This window comes from Podarcis melisellensis, assembly GCF_964234715.1.
Source record: "Podarcis melisellensis genome assembly, chromosome: 5".
NCBI classification, from domain to species: Eukaryota; Metazoa; Chordata; class Lepidosauria; order Squamata; family Lacertidae; genus Podarcis; species Podarcis melisellensis.
In genome coordinates, this window is record NC_138537.1 from 67,296,219 (window position 1) to 67,312,784 (window position 16,566).

Here is a 16,566-nt window from a genome sequence, read left to right on the forward strand (position 1 = left end):
TAGTACTGCCTGGATGCCAAGTATGGTGGTGTAAAAGGCCTCAATATCTCCTGAGAATTAAACCAGCAGTTTTTGCAGGTGGAGAAACTTCAACATTTCAAATCAGCTTACTTAAAATAAGGTGTAGCATGGACAAGCAGTGTTGAGTGGACATTATTCCTAGGACTAGCCTGCCACTAGTCTAGCTGGAGGCTCCCTCAGTGAGGTCATTTCCTGTTACTGCCCATCGTGGACCTCCTGTTGATTCTTCCAGCTCTCAATACAATAGGAGACTGGGTTCAGGGTGGCAGCTGTAGGTCAGCACCAAGATTAGCCCACTTAGTGGTCACAGTTATAGCCCCCTGGCAGTGTTGTTGCTGCTGCTTAGTGGGAAGAGGATGGGCAAGGCAATGGCAAGATCTGAATGCTGTGAGAGCACTGGCAGGAGTGCTGGGTTGCTTTTGCCAGTCTGCCAGTCCACTTGCTCTCTCACATATGGGCCTGATCGCCAGCTGATGCCACTTTTTCCAGCTTTGGAAAAAGGCTGCTTACTCTCTTTGTGATCCAGCCTAGCTCTGGGTAGTAGCAGTCAGGGGTTGGCTCCATGCACCTCCAAATTCAAAGGGCAATGTATGATTCAGTCAGATGCCACCCCTTCCCACCATTTCAGGGACTGAAACTGACCAAGCAAGCAGTTGAATCGCACATCAGCACTGACTCAGGGCAGTATGTATGGTGCACACAGCTGTATCCTCTCTAGAACCTTGCAACTGCCCCTTGCCCACCCAACCCCCTCTAACTTTTGTTGCCTTCAACAACAATGCCACTCAACGTAGGGGTGGGGCCAGCCCTGGGATCAACCCTTAGCGTCTATAACTTGATGCCTAGTCGTCAGTCTACCAAGCCATGAATTTCAGGAGAGAGGGCCCATATATATTTGTTCCCTTAAATTCTGTTCAATATTTCATGGACATCAGCCATTCCTTAAAATCCAATTTGTGCCAAGCTGTGTCCAGCAAATGATGTTAAGAATGCAGCACAGTCCTCTCCAGTGGTGAGCAATGAAATATTAAGGCGAGCTCTGCTCCATACTAAAATGTAAAAGTAGGTTCTCGGAAGGGAGATATCGTCACACCTGTCCAATAATGTCACTTTCCCCCCCACTTTGAATTCCAGGTCAGGTAATGACTGTGCCCAGAACTGCCTGGAGGAAGTTATTAACTGCATTGTATAGTGACACTATCTGCAGTGCTGTAATGTTTCAATTAAAAGCTGCATTTAAAATTTTTCATGATCTAATAGGAAAGGAGAAAGAAAAGCAAATGCGGTGCAAGGCTGCCTTCTGTCACACACAGATTGGAACAACGCTGGGACATCTAATTTGTGCATATCAGTTGATCATACCGGGAAAAGTGGCAGAACCCAAAGCAACACAGAGCAAACCAACTAAAGCGATGACAAATGATGCCACTAATATCTGAGAGTTTCCATATCAGTACAAAAACTGCATATCCGCAGATAAGTGTCCTGAATAGGAAGCTGGTTTGAAATTGTTAGACACACAACAGAAAAAGTAGCAACAAAACCATTGCATGCTGTTGTGCAAAGAAGTCAACTGCAAATGTAGCTCCAATTAGGATCTGCATCACTACTTAGATACATATATGTATCTTTCATACCATCTTGAAAGGGGGAATTACTGGGCCATTACTGATAGCTGAAGGAAGCATTGAAGGCTCTAACACACAACCATACCATAAGATTCTTTGAAACATGCTGGAAATAAGGTTAGCCATCAGGGAGAACTCTTACAGAAAGGGTGGGAAGTGGAAGGTTGAGGCAGCCACTGGTAGTACAAAGCAAACATGTTTATCTGCAGATCAGAATGTTTCAGTTCCAAGAAAAATCATTTAGAGAGTTTGCTGGCATCCTGTCTTAAAGACCTCCAAAGGTATAGGCTTCAATGGAACTGTGTGGTTAGCTTTAATATATACAAATATATACAAACTGTTGTAGCCCACTTGTAAGAAGTGAACATAATGGAGGCAGCTCTGGCCAGGGAGGGTGGGGTATAAATAAATAAATAAATCATCATCATCATCATCATCATCATCATTTGCACAGGAGACAATAAAATGGAGCTCCCAGACTGCTGGTTGCCTCTACCAGAACTGCTAATATTCTAGGTAAAGAAGACTCTGACAATCATATAGCTACTTTCCTTAGCTCATTGGTTCTTTTGTTAATGCTTGCTTACTTTGTTTTTAAAGACATATAAATTGGCATTCAATGTTAAAATGTACCCTCGGGGCTCCTTGGTCTGAAAATAACCCCATGAAGAAGAAAATCCATGCCCAACCAAAGGGGTGCCTACTTGAATAAAATATTGGGGGGCCCAGGTAACCCCAGATAATTGATCACATGATGAAGTGCACACACACACCATTTGAATGGCAATGCCCACCAACCTGAGGGCGGGACTTGGGACCCCCTCAAATATTTTATTGGGGGAGGCGAAGCCCCCTTGGCCCCTAAGAGTTGGCTCCTACGCCCAACCAAATTCATCATGTGGAAACAGAGAGGATTTACCAACTTCCAAAGAATGAGAGTGAAAGGAGAGAAATTCAGAGAAACTAATTCAAAAGGCAGTTCCTCAGAGTCCTGCTGAATGTTCACAAATACACATATTTCCTCTTTGTCTTCTGTGGGGTCAGAGACAGATTAGACTCCATGACAAAAGGTATGTCCTTACAGTAGGGGGGCCTATTTTTGGCAGTGTCTCTGTGGCAAGTACTATTGCATATGCTTCATTTAGATAAGCTCTCACAGCTCAGCAGTTAAGCAAACTCTGGGGTGCTTGTGTTAACCAGAATGTGAGATTTTAAGGACCTGGAGTAAGGCTTTTTCCTTAAAAACAAAAAACCTTCCTACACAATAATGCTCTGAGCTGTCCCAGTAGAGAAGAAGCTTGCTTGGCCAATTTCAAGGAGATCCTAATGGAAAGAACCTAATGCTGTCAAATGTCTTCCTTATCTTATAACCTTAAACTCAAACAGATCAGCAATAGCCTCTAATTTAATGTCTTGGCTCATCACTCATGAGTAATGAGTATTTTGAAGCCTCATGTTACTCTGCAATTGTGCTTTTCTGCCTTGTGTAGTTCTACATTTTCCTATGTAACCTGTGTATCTCGGTTTTTCTCTTGGTCTATGGGCTTTGCAAAAGGTAAGATTATCCTAAATGTTGCCTGTTGTTGTTGTTGTTGTTGTTGTTGTTGTTGTTGTTAAGCAGAGGATTTTCTTTTTTAAAAAAAAGTTAAAACCTTCATTTAAATGTCTTTTAAAAAAATACACACAGTGCTCTGCTTGGACAAAGCAAAAATAAAACAACTACAAACCAGAACTCTACAGAAATCAGCAGGCAATCCTCAAGATAGACCTTATTCTGTGAAATAATTGGAGGCTTGTAAAGGCCTACTGGACACAGACAATCACCAGAAAGAAAGGCTGCATTAAAAGGGGGAGAGGGTACACCCGAGTACATTCCCTACTCAACCACCTTTTAATTATTTTATGATAAGAAAGTGAGAGAACCCTGCTTCCCCTGGCCCATAAGATGTTATGGAGGCTGTAGAAGCATCAGTGTATATAAGAAAGTGCTTGGGTAGGTACTAGCCATGCATACCTGGAGCTCTTTGGATCCTGGCAAGAGTCAACTACTTGGCACAGCCTCCTTTTATACATTATACAATTTCAAACATGTATATTTCCCCACAGCCTTGTTTATTTTATTGCAAGAAATCTGCATTTCAATGAGATTGTAAAAAGTGGTTCCTTAATGAATTAGGCCTCATTCACGTAAAATCTTAATGTCATCAGCAGTGAAAAGTAATGCTGCCGAATTTAAAAAAAGCTAGAAAAGAACGATAGCCAACCCTTTCTGAGAAATCCTTGTTTAGCCCGTGTTATACAGTTTGCAAATAAATGTGAAGACTCTGGGGTACGGAAAGATTGATCCACACTAGTGCTGTGTGTACGCCGGTGACAGGTGTCACAAGGCAAAGTTATTGCCTCCTAGGGTTTATGCAAAATCATGAATCTCATTATAATTTCGGTTGTAGTTGCTGTACCGATGACGGAAGAACTCAGTGCATGTGCCGACGCACAAAGTTTAGTCCATGTGTAATACTTGCACACGGGTGCTGTGGGTTAAACCACAGAGCCTAGGGCTTGCTGATCAGAAAGTTGGCGGTTCGAATCCCCACAATGGGGTGAGCTCCCGTTGCTCGGTCCCTGCTCCTGCCAACCTAGCAGTTCGAAAGCACGTCAAAGTGCAAGTAGATAAATAGGTACCACTCCAGCGGGAAGGAAAATGGTGTTTCCGTGCGCTGCTCTGGTTCGCCAGAAGCGGCTTAGTCATGCTGGCCACATGTACATCAGAAGCTATACATCGGCTCACTCAATAAAGCGAGATGAGCACCACAACCCCAGTGTCGGTCACGACTGGACCTAATGGCCAAGGGTTCCTTTACCTTTACCTTTAATACTTGCTAGAAACAATAATGCTCTGTTCATCGATGGGGAGGCTGGTGGGAAGGAGATGTAGGTATGAACAAGGACAGTTTTTTCCATTGCCGTTGACAGCTTGAAACAAAGTGTGTGATGACAAATATAAGGTGATGAAAGAGGGGGAAAGCTATGCAGTCCGATTGATTTGGCAGAACAATTCAATCACTTCCATGCATACATGGGTTTCTTTTAGCAACTGGATTAGAACTATTTGGGTGTGGGAATGGGTGCTCAGTGTCCCCAATCAGGATGGATTCTCCGACTTGTGCATTACTTACTTTCATGCTACATTTCATAGAATCATAGAGTTGAATTGTAGAGTTTATTGTGGAGTTGGAAGGGACTCAAAGGGTCATCTGGCCCAACTCCCAGCAATACAGAAATTACAGCTTTTGGCCCTAACAAATTCAATTCAGGCAGCTGTTTTCTTCAGGAAGCCCAAATTCTGTAGATATTTCTAGGAGGCTCACCATAAGCAGAAGTATCAACATGGCTCCCAACTTTTCTAACTTTTCTTAAATTATTAACAAGCAAAAGAGCCTACCAGCAATGGTTGGTGGAGTGGCACAGGTGAGGGGGGAGGCACTGAACACCTGGTTTCCTCATGTCAGTTATTCCTGCTGCTTACTGAGAGGGAGAGGTGAGACACAGGGAACCCAGTGTGTGTTGCTTCCACAGCACTGACTCAAAGGGGATGTGTTCAGGGTTGGATTTCGGTTTGATGAGGCCCTAAGCTACTGAAGGTAATGGGCCCCTTTATATGTCCAGCTGTCCTTTGTCAACAACCAATTGTCTCTGTTTTTCATGTTTAATATAAGCTATATGGTAATTTATGGACCTAATAGGTATTTAAAGCCATCTGTACATAACAAAATATGTATTTTATCAAAGTAATTGTTGAACTGAAATACAATTAAGAAGTATTTTAATAGTGAAACACAATTAAGAAGAAGTATATTTTGGGGGGCTCCCAAGAGAGTGGGGCCCTAAGCTATGGCTTGTTTAGCTTAAACGTAAATCCGGCACTGGATGTGTGTTGCAACAACACAGAAATCAGGGCAGAGGCTTGAAGCTCCCAGTAGCACCAGTAATAAACAGACAGGAGGACAGGAGAGAGACATGCCAGGTTGCCATCCCATTTTATGGCATTTTACATTTTATGTAAAGTGAAAGTTGGATATATCTATTCTTGCAAGCATCTGGCATATTTTGAGAGAAGCACCCATAAATCAATAAATCAATAAATATGATAAGACTACTGAAATTTGTTGCAAGTGGAAGTTGCTTGGGTGCATCTCTACAGTTGCCCAATACTGAATAGTTACAGTTGCAGCATTTGTGCAACTGTTGCTGTTTTGTCCCAAAATCAGGGCAATGCATAACTATTTTACTTGGAGGGCAATGGAATAATGACTTTGCAATATATCATTCCACACTGAGGTGGGTGGGTGCCAACAGGCTTGGAGTCAAAACAGGGCTGCTGAGAAACAAGAGGGTGGTATCAGCACGTTTGGGTGAAATATGAGATATGGAGACAGAAACACAAATTATGATGATGATGATGATGATTAAAAAGGAGACCAAAGAAAGGAGGCAAAATTCGGGGGGGGGCACAACTCAGTGAAGACTGAACATGCTCAGTAGCTGCATATCAATTAGAAAACAATATCTCTGAAGGGGAGGTCATACCCTCCAACATTTCTCCGATGACAGTGATAATTTTACTACTTATACACCACACATCTTACTGGGTTGCCTCAGCCATGCTGTGCAATTTCCAACATATATAAATAACATAAGAAAACATTTTGAAACCTTCCCTATACAGGATTACCTTCAGATGGCTCAGGGATTGAATAACTCCATACCCTCCAACATCTCTCCAATGAACATAGGGACACCTTAAGGAAAAGAGGGGCATTCCAGGATCAAATCAGAAACCAGGACGGCTTTCTAAACCAGGGACGTCCCTGGAAAATAGGGACACTTGGAGGGTCTGGGAGGTATTCTGTTCCAGTTCTTTACGACCTATAGTGTTGTGGAGGAGGATGAAGCTGGCTGAAATCCTGAACGGGAGCACGCAGATCTGTTAGGGGCAAGGCTATACTGCAACATTTTGTTTCATTCCCACTAATAATAATTAGGGAATGAAAGGTGCCAAGCATTCTGCAGTCTGTAATCCAAGAGGCCTGTCAGTTTTCTTTCAAATACCAGACACCTGTGCTGGCAAACGGCTTTTGAAACTAAGGACAGTCTTGAAAACCATTTGTGATGCATCATGGGGGGTCTTTAATTCAAAGGAGAGAAAGTGGGAAACAGCACAGGGTGATCACAAGCCCTTGAGCTAGCTTCAAGTCACACTTTCGATCTCAGCCATAGTATAGTACACTTTTGGTGGATGTGAGATTTTTACAAGGTGAACGGTAGCTTTGAACGAGTATTAAGAGAGAATGTACACATTCATTTTGCACACATTGTATGCATGTATATAGTCACTTGCAGAACCCCTGAATACTGCTGGGGGGGGAAGAACTGATGGGTGCCCCCGTGTACCCATTGCTACAGCCACCATAGGGTGGGGGGGAAAGGTGGCAGCTGCCATGAGCACATAAGGGCAGTCCTCTTTATTTCCCATGCATAGTTAAAGGGAGGCGTGACACGTCTTGTCCTCCTGCGGTCTTTTATGGCTCCATTTGCAAGGTGTGTCATGCCCCTTCCCCTCTGCACGCCAGGATGCTGTAGTGATTCAGCCAGATGCGCATCCGGTGAATGGTGCAGCTCTATCATTGCATCCACTGCTGATCGTGCTTCTGCATTAAGCTACAAATCCTCTCCAAATAAGTATTTAAGTATGCAGGTCCATTCAAAACATGCACCACAGGTTGCTTTGTTATATTTGTACTGCGGAGATCAAGTCATTTCATATACGATTTCACAAAGATTGAATTCCTCAAGTGTCCCTAACTGAGCCTCTTGGGCTTGCCGATCAGAAGCTTGGCAGTTCGAATCCCTGCGTGCGATGGGGTGAGCTCCCATTGCTCTGTCCCAGCTCCTGCCAACCTAGCAGTTCGAAAGCACCAGTGCAAGTAGATAAATAGGTACCACTGTGGCGGAAAGGTAAGCAGTGTTTCCGTGCGCTCTGGTTTCCGTCATGGTGTTCCATTGCACCAGAAGTGGTTTGGTCATGCTGGCCACATAACCTGGAAAGCTGTCTGTGGACAAATGCTGGCTCCCTCGGCCTGAAAGGTGAGATGAGCGCTGCAACCCCATAGTCACCTTTGACTGGAATTAATCATCCACAGGGCCTTTAACTTATCCTTACCTTACTTGCAGCCTCTTATTTTGACACGAGAAAGTTGCCTTGGGTTCTATACCAAAGAAAAAGAACCTCACATATTCCTTGAGAAATTTGGTCTTTTTTTCTTATTGCAAGCAGTTTTGGAAACCCCTCACTCCAAAAGGGAAGCAAAACAATTCCTCATTCATTAAATAAGGTGACTATGATTGTAAACTCAAGAAACGTGAATGTCCCTCTGACATCTATGACAGACCAAAGAGGAAAGATGTTATCAATGGTATAAGTAAATGGCATTACTTGACTATAAGCAGTTATCAGAAACCTGCTCCCAGGCAGCTCTCTAAATGACTGCATAAGAACAGTTGACAAAACATCAAGGGGAGAGTATATTATTTATAAGAAAGCATGATATATTTTTGCATTAGAAGGAAAATGGGAGCAGAATTATCCCCCCGCTGAGAAAAAGATCTTCAAAAACATATTAATGAAGACTATTGTAAAGTTAGTTTTATAAAGAACAAAGGGAAATGTGGCAAATGAAACTGCTAGTGGGGAATCAGTCACCGAATGCGGCGTAGTCAGGCAGAGCTGCATAAATCAAGCATAAGATGAACTATTTATCAAACCCAGCAAATACATTTGTTCCCCCTCCCCCCCCAAAAAAGTATTTACTTCGTGTGGGGAAAGGAGGACCTGAGCGAAACCATGAACAAGATGTTAAAGACTGACAAATGCCTCTGAACGGCACATTATTCAATCCTCCACAGTTATGCAACACAAACTTAAAGAAGAAGAAGAGCAAACACAGATTCATGACGCGTAGGATGAGACTGGGATTCAAGATAGAGTATTATCTGTTGCTCAAAATCATAGCCATTGAAGGTACATTACCACATTGTCCCTCTTTGATCTCCTAGCATGATTTCTGCCTAAAGCCATAACTAGAGCTGTGTGAACTCTGCGGGCTTTGGTTCCAAGAAGGGCATCACATCATAAACTGAACACTACAATGTGGTTCAAAAGAGCTGGCAGCAATTTACTGTCATCATTTCTTTTGCCTACAGGTGAATAACCCAGAGGAGCACAGTGTGTATCATACCATTATGTGGAGTGACATCTAAGATAAGCTGATATGATAATATTGCATGCATCCACCTACTTGTTTTCTCCATGTCAGCCTGCACAACTTGTGACCCACTGAGCTGAATGCTCCATATGACACCAGCCACACACACACTGCCTTTGGCTTTATGTACAGGCCTGCTCGATGGTTGGATAGTGTTTTTGAGGTTACCAGCATGAGTTTGTCCAAACTGCGGGAGGCAGTGGAGGACAGAGGTGCCTGGCGTTCTCTGGTCCATGGGGTCACGAAGAGTCGGACACAACTAAACGACTAAACAACAACAACAGGCCTGCTCTGGTTTTTTTCAGTGGAAAATGCCATTGTTCACACAACTGGGTAAAGCAGAGTGTAACATGAACATGAAGCATGCTGGAAGATCATGTGCTTAGTTGTTGACATCTACCTGTCTTGAGAGACAATGGAGTGTGCTTCTGGGGGTGAAGTCTGTGTTAGCTGCCCAGACAACAAGAACCCTCTCTGAGCCTCGCTGATGTGGTTCTAAGGAAATCAGAGCAATGTGTTCGGCAGCAGCTTGGCTGCAGGTGTTGCCAGAAGCAGGTGTACTAGGTGCCATTTAGCCATTTTGGGGACTCCACTCTTGCTCTGCAAGTGCAGCTTTCTCCTGATTGAAGTGCAGAGTGTTTGAGGGACATTCACAGGGAAACCAAAATGCTTGTTTACAATGCTATTATACTACCAACCTTACTGTATGCTTGTGAAATGTGGAACACTTACAAACGCCATCTCCAACTCCTCGAAAGATTCCATCAACGGTGTCTCTGAAAATTTTTACACATCACTTGGGAAGACAGGCAAACTATTGCCAGTATACTGGAAGAAGCAAAGATCACCAGTGTGGAAGCAATGTTTCTTCAACATCAACTTCATTGGACTGGTCATGTTGTGCAGATGCCTGATTATCGTCTATCAAAGCAACTACTCTATCCAAACTTAACAATGGAAAGCGTAATGCTGGTGGTTGACAAAAGAGGTCTAAAGACTCTCTCAAGGCAAATCTTAAAAAATGTAGTATAAACACCAACAGTTGGGAATGCTCCAGTAGAAGAACAGCCTTTACCCAAGGTGTCATGGGCTTGAAGATGCTCAAACTCAGGACGAAAGGTAGAAATGTGCTAAGAGGAAGGCATGTTTGGCAAACCCTCACCATGATCAACTCCTGCCCAGAAACCTATGTCCCCACAGTGGAAGGACTTATGGATCCAGAATTGGCCTCCACAGTTACTTACAGACTCACTGTTAAGACCGTTTTCATGGAAGACAATCTTACTCGGCTATTAATGATCACAGCAGCAGCAGAAGAAGAAGGAGGAGGAGGAGGAGGAGGAGGAGGAGGAGGACTACTACAAGGATTTTCTTGCATTTCATGTTTGTCTCCTTTATTACCAAATTTGAATGTTGACATGGGAGGCTCAGCTTTGTTTAGTTTATATGGGTGAAATTGATCCAGACTTTGTTTTCAGGAAGAAGTAACCATGCTGAAATGAAGGTCTGAGTCTGAATGGAAGAGCACCTGGTTATGTTGTCTTGATGAAAGAAAAGTGGGAGTGAATAATCTGAGATTTAATCGCAGGCTGTGTTGGTGGGTGGTTCCCAGATGAAGTTTTGGCAGTTAAGTTGCTCTGGAGTTTAGTTCCTCTGAAGAAAAAGGTATGTAATCTGGGACTACTAGATCCATCACTGTCATTGGATGCATAATAAGTCTCCACAACAAGGAGACATTGGGGGGCAGGGAGCCGGGGATCAAGGCCCCCCCCCCAAATTTTCAATGATCCCCTCAATATTCCATGGCCTGTGATGGGCCCTGCCAGTCCTTCCTGAAGCTATGACAGGCTTTTCTTATGGCCAGATGTGTATGTGAATCAAGAACCTAAATAAGAAATCATTCTGTGAATTTATTATTATTATTGTTGTTGTTATTATTATTATTATTATTATTATTATTATTTTATGTATTACATTTTTATACCGCCCTTCTTCTGAAGATCTCAGGCGATTCAAAGCATAAAAGTACAGGATAAAAAAACAAAATATGGTTAACCCTCCCCCCCCCCAATAAATGCATGTAAAATGATATGGAATGTTAATCAGCCCAAGGTTGAAGAGGAACGTTTTCGCCTGGCACCTAAAGATGTATAATGAAGACACCAGGCGAGACTCCCTGCATAATATTTGGGTGGTAATCATTTAATTTTTACTCAGAGTAGACCTGTTGGAATTAATGGACCCTACTTAGTCATTAATTTCCCTAGATCTGCTCTGGCTAAAACCTAGTTGACTATGACCCATTGATGATGGTGTACAGTAGTGAAAATGAAACTGCACTTTTGAAATGGTGGTTAGCTTTTTAATCCACATAGTTTCAAGTCATCAAAATATATGGAATTCACCATGGTGTTCCTGAAGTCACAGCTCCAATCAAAGCAAACTATAATTTAAAGATGGCTGCAAGGGAATCAGGTAAATGATTGATGTGAATGCTATAATTTTCAGTATGAAATACTAAGCCTCAAAAATACCATTAAGCCGTTCTATGAAGTCAACACTCAAAACCTACAAACAACAGTTTAAAAGATCTCTGTGGTCTTAATAACAAAACACTATATCTCAGCATTGATTTTTTAGACAGAACTTGGTCAGCGGGGAGTCCTGTTTAAAATCAATTGCGCAAAGGTTTATTAAATTACCAAGGGTGATCAAACTTATTTTTTCACCAATTTGTTTTGCTGGGTTTTGTTATTAGGAAAGGGATTTAGTTGGTACATAATGTGATGACTTAAAAGCAGATATACTTTCTCTCTCTTTCTCTCTGGGTGTTTTTAATAGTTTAGAACTGATCTACCCCAGCTGTGAAGCTAAAATGTTTGTGTGCAATGCTTTCCTCTTTCCTCTTCCCTCCTTATCTTTAGAATCCTCCTAATGGTGACTCGGGTAGGATGTGTGTTGCCAGAAGCCATGCTTATACTACTGTGAACACCGCAGCCGTCATAAAATGCTCCCCATGCAACAGAAATTACGATGCTGTACAACGAACCGACAGACATTTTTAAAAGCAGCAGCAAGGGGCCGAAAATGTAAGTGCCGTACTCAGTCAAGTTCAATGAAATGAAAATTGAGAGGCTTTTACTTCTAATTTACATTCATGCACAAACAAAGACAACGTTATGCGCCTTCACAGATGGTTTCAAAGAGACCATGCAGAAATATTCAAGCCGTTTTATCAAACCAGTTGAAAGAAAACCAAACCCATTCTTAGTTCCCTGGGAGAGGGCATGGGAGAGGTAGTCCGTGGTCAGGAGGAGAAGCTCCACAGCCAGAGACTTTTTTTATTGCGGCGGCAGAAAGTGACCCCACCCATGTTTCTCCTCCTCCATCAGTGTTCTGATGACAGTACAGCTGAAAAGGGGCATGCCAGGGCTGATCAGAGTTGGCCTTGTGTTCCTTCAGGAATACAAAGTCCTTTCAATCCCCTGACAGTTACGTATGTGGAGATGGGTGACTCAGTCAATTTTGGTTTCTCTCGGTTTCTCATTTTTCCAATTTCAAACTAAGTTTTCCACATTTCCACATTTGCTTGTGATTATTCTTATTCTTTTAAATGTCCTTGTCAATATTTCAGTGTAGATGTCTGCAAATGTAGACATATTTTGCATGCAATATACACGCCTTTGCAAAGCCCTTTTCTGCAATATGATGCATTCCCCCCCCCCCCAATAATTCATGCATCTGTATGCACACCTCAGATGTAACTTTTCGTAAACACTTCCTGGCTGAAGAATTTTGTTGTGAAAGTGCAGAGAAGTGTACGTTTTGAAGGATGGCTTGTGTCTCAGCTTGCACATTATTTCAGAAGGTATGGATGCAAATTGAATTGAATTGATCACCCATACCTACAAGCACCTAAACCTGGCAGGAAAAAATGCCTTCAACAGCTCTGGAGCTGGCAGCATGAATTTCCCTTCACCTCCACCCCAACACTACAGTCAATCAGAGGAAAATTAGGAAACACCCATCTGTGGGAGAGTGGATCAAGCTACTCCGCCACACTTTCCACCCTGGCAGGGCTTATAAATTTGCAGTTTCTCCTCCAAGGAATCTCGCTTCCCTTACAACCTCCGTAGGATTGTTTTGTTATTCCGTTTGAGATGCTGAGTATGGAGGCAACAGAAAGGTGCTTCTCATCATTCTTGCAGAGACAGAGGAAGGGAGAGGAATGAATGTGCTCAAGATGCAACATAAGGATCTTGACTGAGACTTGAAAGTTCTAGAGGTGACTTAAAAGAGATCGATAATTAATCAGTGAATAACGTTACAGCGTGAAGAGAAATTCACTTTGTCATTTGGGGAACTTCTGTTCTGCTTCTCCTGCAGTGACCTTTGGCACATCACTGTTCTACTTCATCAAGCTTCCATCTGTATAATTAAAGTATGGACGTAAGGATAAAATCCAGCGTGTCAGGGAAGTAATTGGGGTATACGTCCCCAGATGGGAGTAAAACTAGAGAGTTAGGCTGAGGTTTTCAAATTACTTTCTCTGGAATTGCCTAATTGATACCAACTAGTCTTTAAAATTTGTTCTTGTGTGCTACCCAAAGGGATGGGCAGATGTATTCATTAAGTCTTTTCTGTCCAATTTCCACATTAATCTGCATTTTTGTTTAATTCACACAATTTATATTTAAATACATATGCAAATTTTCTCTCTAAGTACTCATTTCTAAATGCATCCAATCCTAAAATACCAATTTCATATGCATTTTTCTTTTGCTCTTTTTTTGAAGTCAAGAACTCCACCACAAAATTCACAGGTGTGTGAAATCTGGTGGGAAACTGTGCACATTGGTCCTTGAGATGTGGATCAGATCCAATTCAGGAAGGAATTTGCCCGATGAAATTCCTTACCCATTCCTGCCTGCAAGTGCACCATCTACATGGATTAGGCTATTTGGAATAGTTGTGATATATAACAAACCTATTGCAGTTTCACTATTATTTGATAGTCCTGTGTTTCTATTCTAAACAAAATGCCATCTAAGTTAAGGGTAGTCCTCCAGATGTTTGCACTAGAACTCCCATCATTCCTAGCCATTGGCCATGCTGGTTGGAGATGATAGGTTTTGGAGTTCCACACACCTGGAAGGCACCACGTTGTCTACTCTGGATCTAAGTAGACTTGTATCGCAAGTTATGTGGGGGGAATAGATGGCTACCACCAGCTGTTGAGCAGAAGTTTATGTTCTGTGAGTCGGAGGGTGCAGCACCCTCTGTCCAACAGCTGCTCAGTGTAGAATTAAATCCTTCAGGCTGTAGGGTGCTCCTTCCTTCCTTCTGATCAAGAGCAAGGGGTCCAATCCTGCAGAATGCTGCTTTGCAAGAGGGAAGGTTCTTGAGAAGTTGTGCTTCCACAGGACTAAATCCTCTGTGGGCAGCAGGATGCCACTTCTCTTGCAGGATTGAACCTCCTTGTTTTCATTTGAGAGGTGGGGAAGTAGATAATGTCCCTCCTTCCCCTGCCTCCTCTCATCCATATGTTTAAAAGATCAGTCCTTATTAAAGATCAGTCCAATTCCCAAAATATTTCAGGAGTGGATTGTGTTGTCCTGGGTCAAGTGGTCCTGATTCGGGAGCCCAGGTCTGGATGGGGTGGGGAACTATGCACAGCCTTAAGTGGAACTATAGTGATGATATTGCTTTAGAATTTCAGAAAGTTGAGGTTCAGGAAAATTTATCGGATCCGTGTACATCTTCATACATAATCAAGCAATGAATGAAAGAAAAATATGTGGATATACGAAACTTCCTATACAGAGTCAGAAACAGTATATTCATTTATCCAGGCAGTAGCTTTCAAAGGTTCCAAGCAGAGGTATTTTTTATGTAGAGGAGCGCCCTTTAATGGACAGTGCCAGGAATGGGACCTAGGACTTGGCATGCAAAGCAGGTGCCATTGAACTGTGTGTTTCCCACGATTTTCATAAGCAAACAAGGAAGTTACAAGCATACAGAGTGGTAGGAAGCATCTACTTATCTCCTAGGCATAGCTTACTAGAACAGGTAAATAACTATGTCCTTGTAATGTACAGTTTAATCTTGGATACTCGAGCACAAATCCATGTACATATTTTTAATTATTGCAAACATGATTTCAATCTCATGCCTGAGTGGTTGGTTTATGCAATGCAAAATAATAGTTACCCATAGTGAATAATTTAACTGAACATCATAAAAGATGCTTTCCTGAGAATATTCCTTGCAATTCATAAAACCAACACATCACCACATACTTCCCCCCCCCATTATAAGTGTTTACTTCCCAAGGTTAATATGCTCTTTAGCACTTCTAGATAGCGCATTAATGTTAGTTTGTAGAAATCTGATCGATTGTTCAGGTGATGTGTTGATGGCAAACTGTTATCCTTTTAATGATTGTGATCCTTTCTTAGCACTCTTAAGCCTGGAATCCCATACCCTGTTACCTGGGATCAAGCCTGCCTGAACTAAATGGGACTTTGGAAAAGGCATGTAAAGGATTGCAATGTAAGTTGTTTTGTTTAAATCTCCTCCAGACATCATTTTTCTCACCAGTCTAAATGATTTCTGCTTACCATTCTGCAAAAAAAGAAATAAAACCATTTGTCTTTTTGATAATGAAGTGTGTGTGTGTACACATAATAAATTATCTCTGGTTTGCAAATTGAGAAATGTTGCAGTATAACTTATTGAGAAAGAAAAAACTTTGAGTCCCAAGAAATTACTCTGATGGAGATGGTGGTTTTTATATATCTAATTGAAACTGATGGATTTAATTCTCAGAAGGATAGTTCGGTGAAGGTGGGGGAGTGAGAAAAGTAATTGTTGTCTTTTATGGTACTGGACTCAGTGTTCTTCATTGATGCAGGTTTTGTGCAGCTTCCACATTCCCTTTAAATCAGGGTTTACAATTTCCACAGAAAACACAAGAAGTAAAATAAAAAATAAAAGGTAAATTCAGATTAAACAGGGAGAGAAATATCAAATGGCATTTTGATGAGGAATGCATCGCATAGCCACTGCAGAACACTCCATAATCTTTTTATATTGTGCATTCATGATTATTTGTGCTCCTAATACTATCACAGTCACAGGTGATCCTGCCTCCAATACTATTCAGGCTTGCAAGTATTTTGGGGGAGTCACACTGCTTCATCCCCAACTATTGCATTTCCTGCTGAAATCCACATTTTTTAAAAACTACAAATGTTCTGGTTTATTTCGTCTGCAGTTTTCTTACTCTATAGCCCCTCCAGACATCAATGATGTAGTAGCATTGGGGAGGCATTATAGAACAAACCAAAGCAGAATATATCCACCACTAATGCACTATCACTGTGTCAAGAACAAGTTGCTGTATACACCTGCAATAATGCCAGTCTGGTCCTAAACTGCCATATGGAAGTGTCCTTAAAGAGTTGTAAATGGCTAATGGCATCATATGCCTACCATGAGCTACTTCTTATTGCAGTTTAGCTCCAAATTTTCCCAGCAAATAAGCTGTGGCCCTCCAGATGTTGCCAGACTCCAGGCCCATCACCCCTAATCAT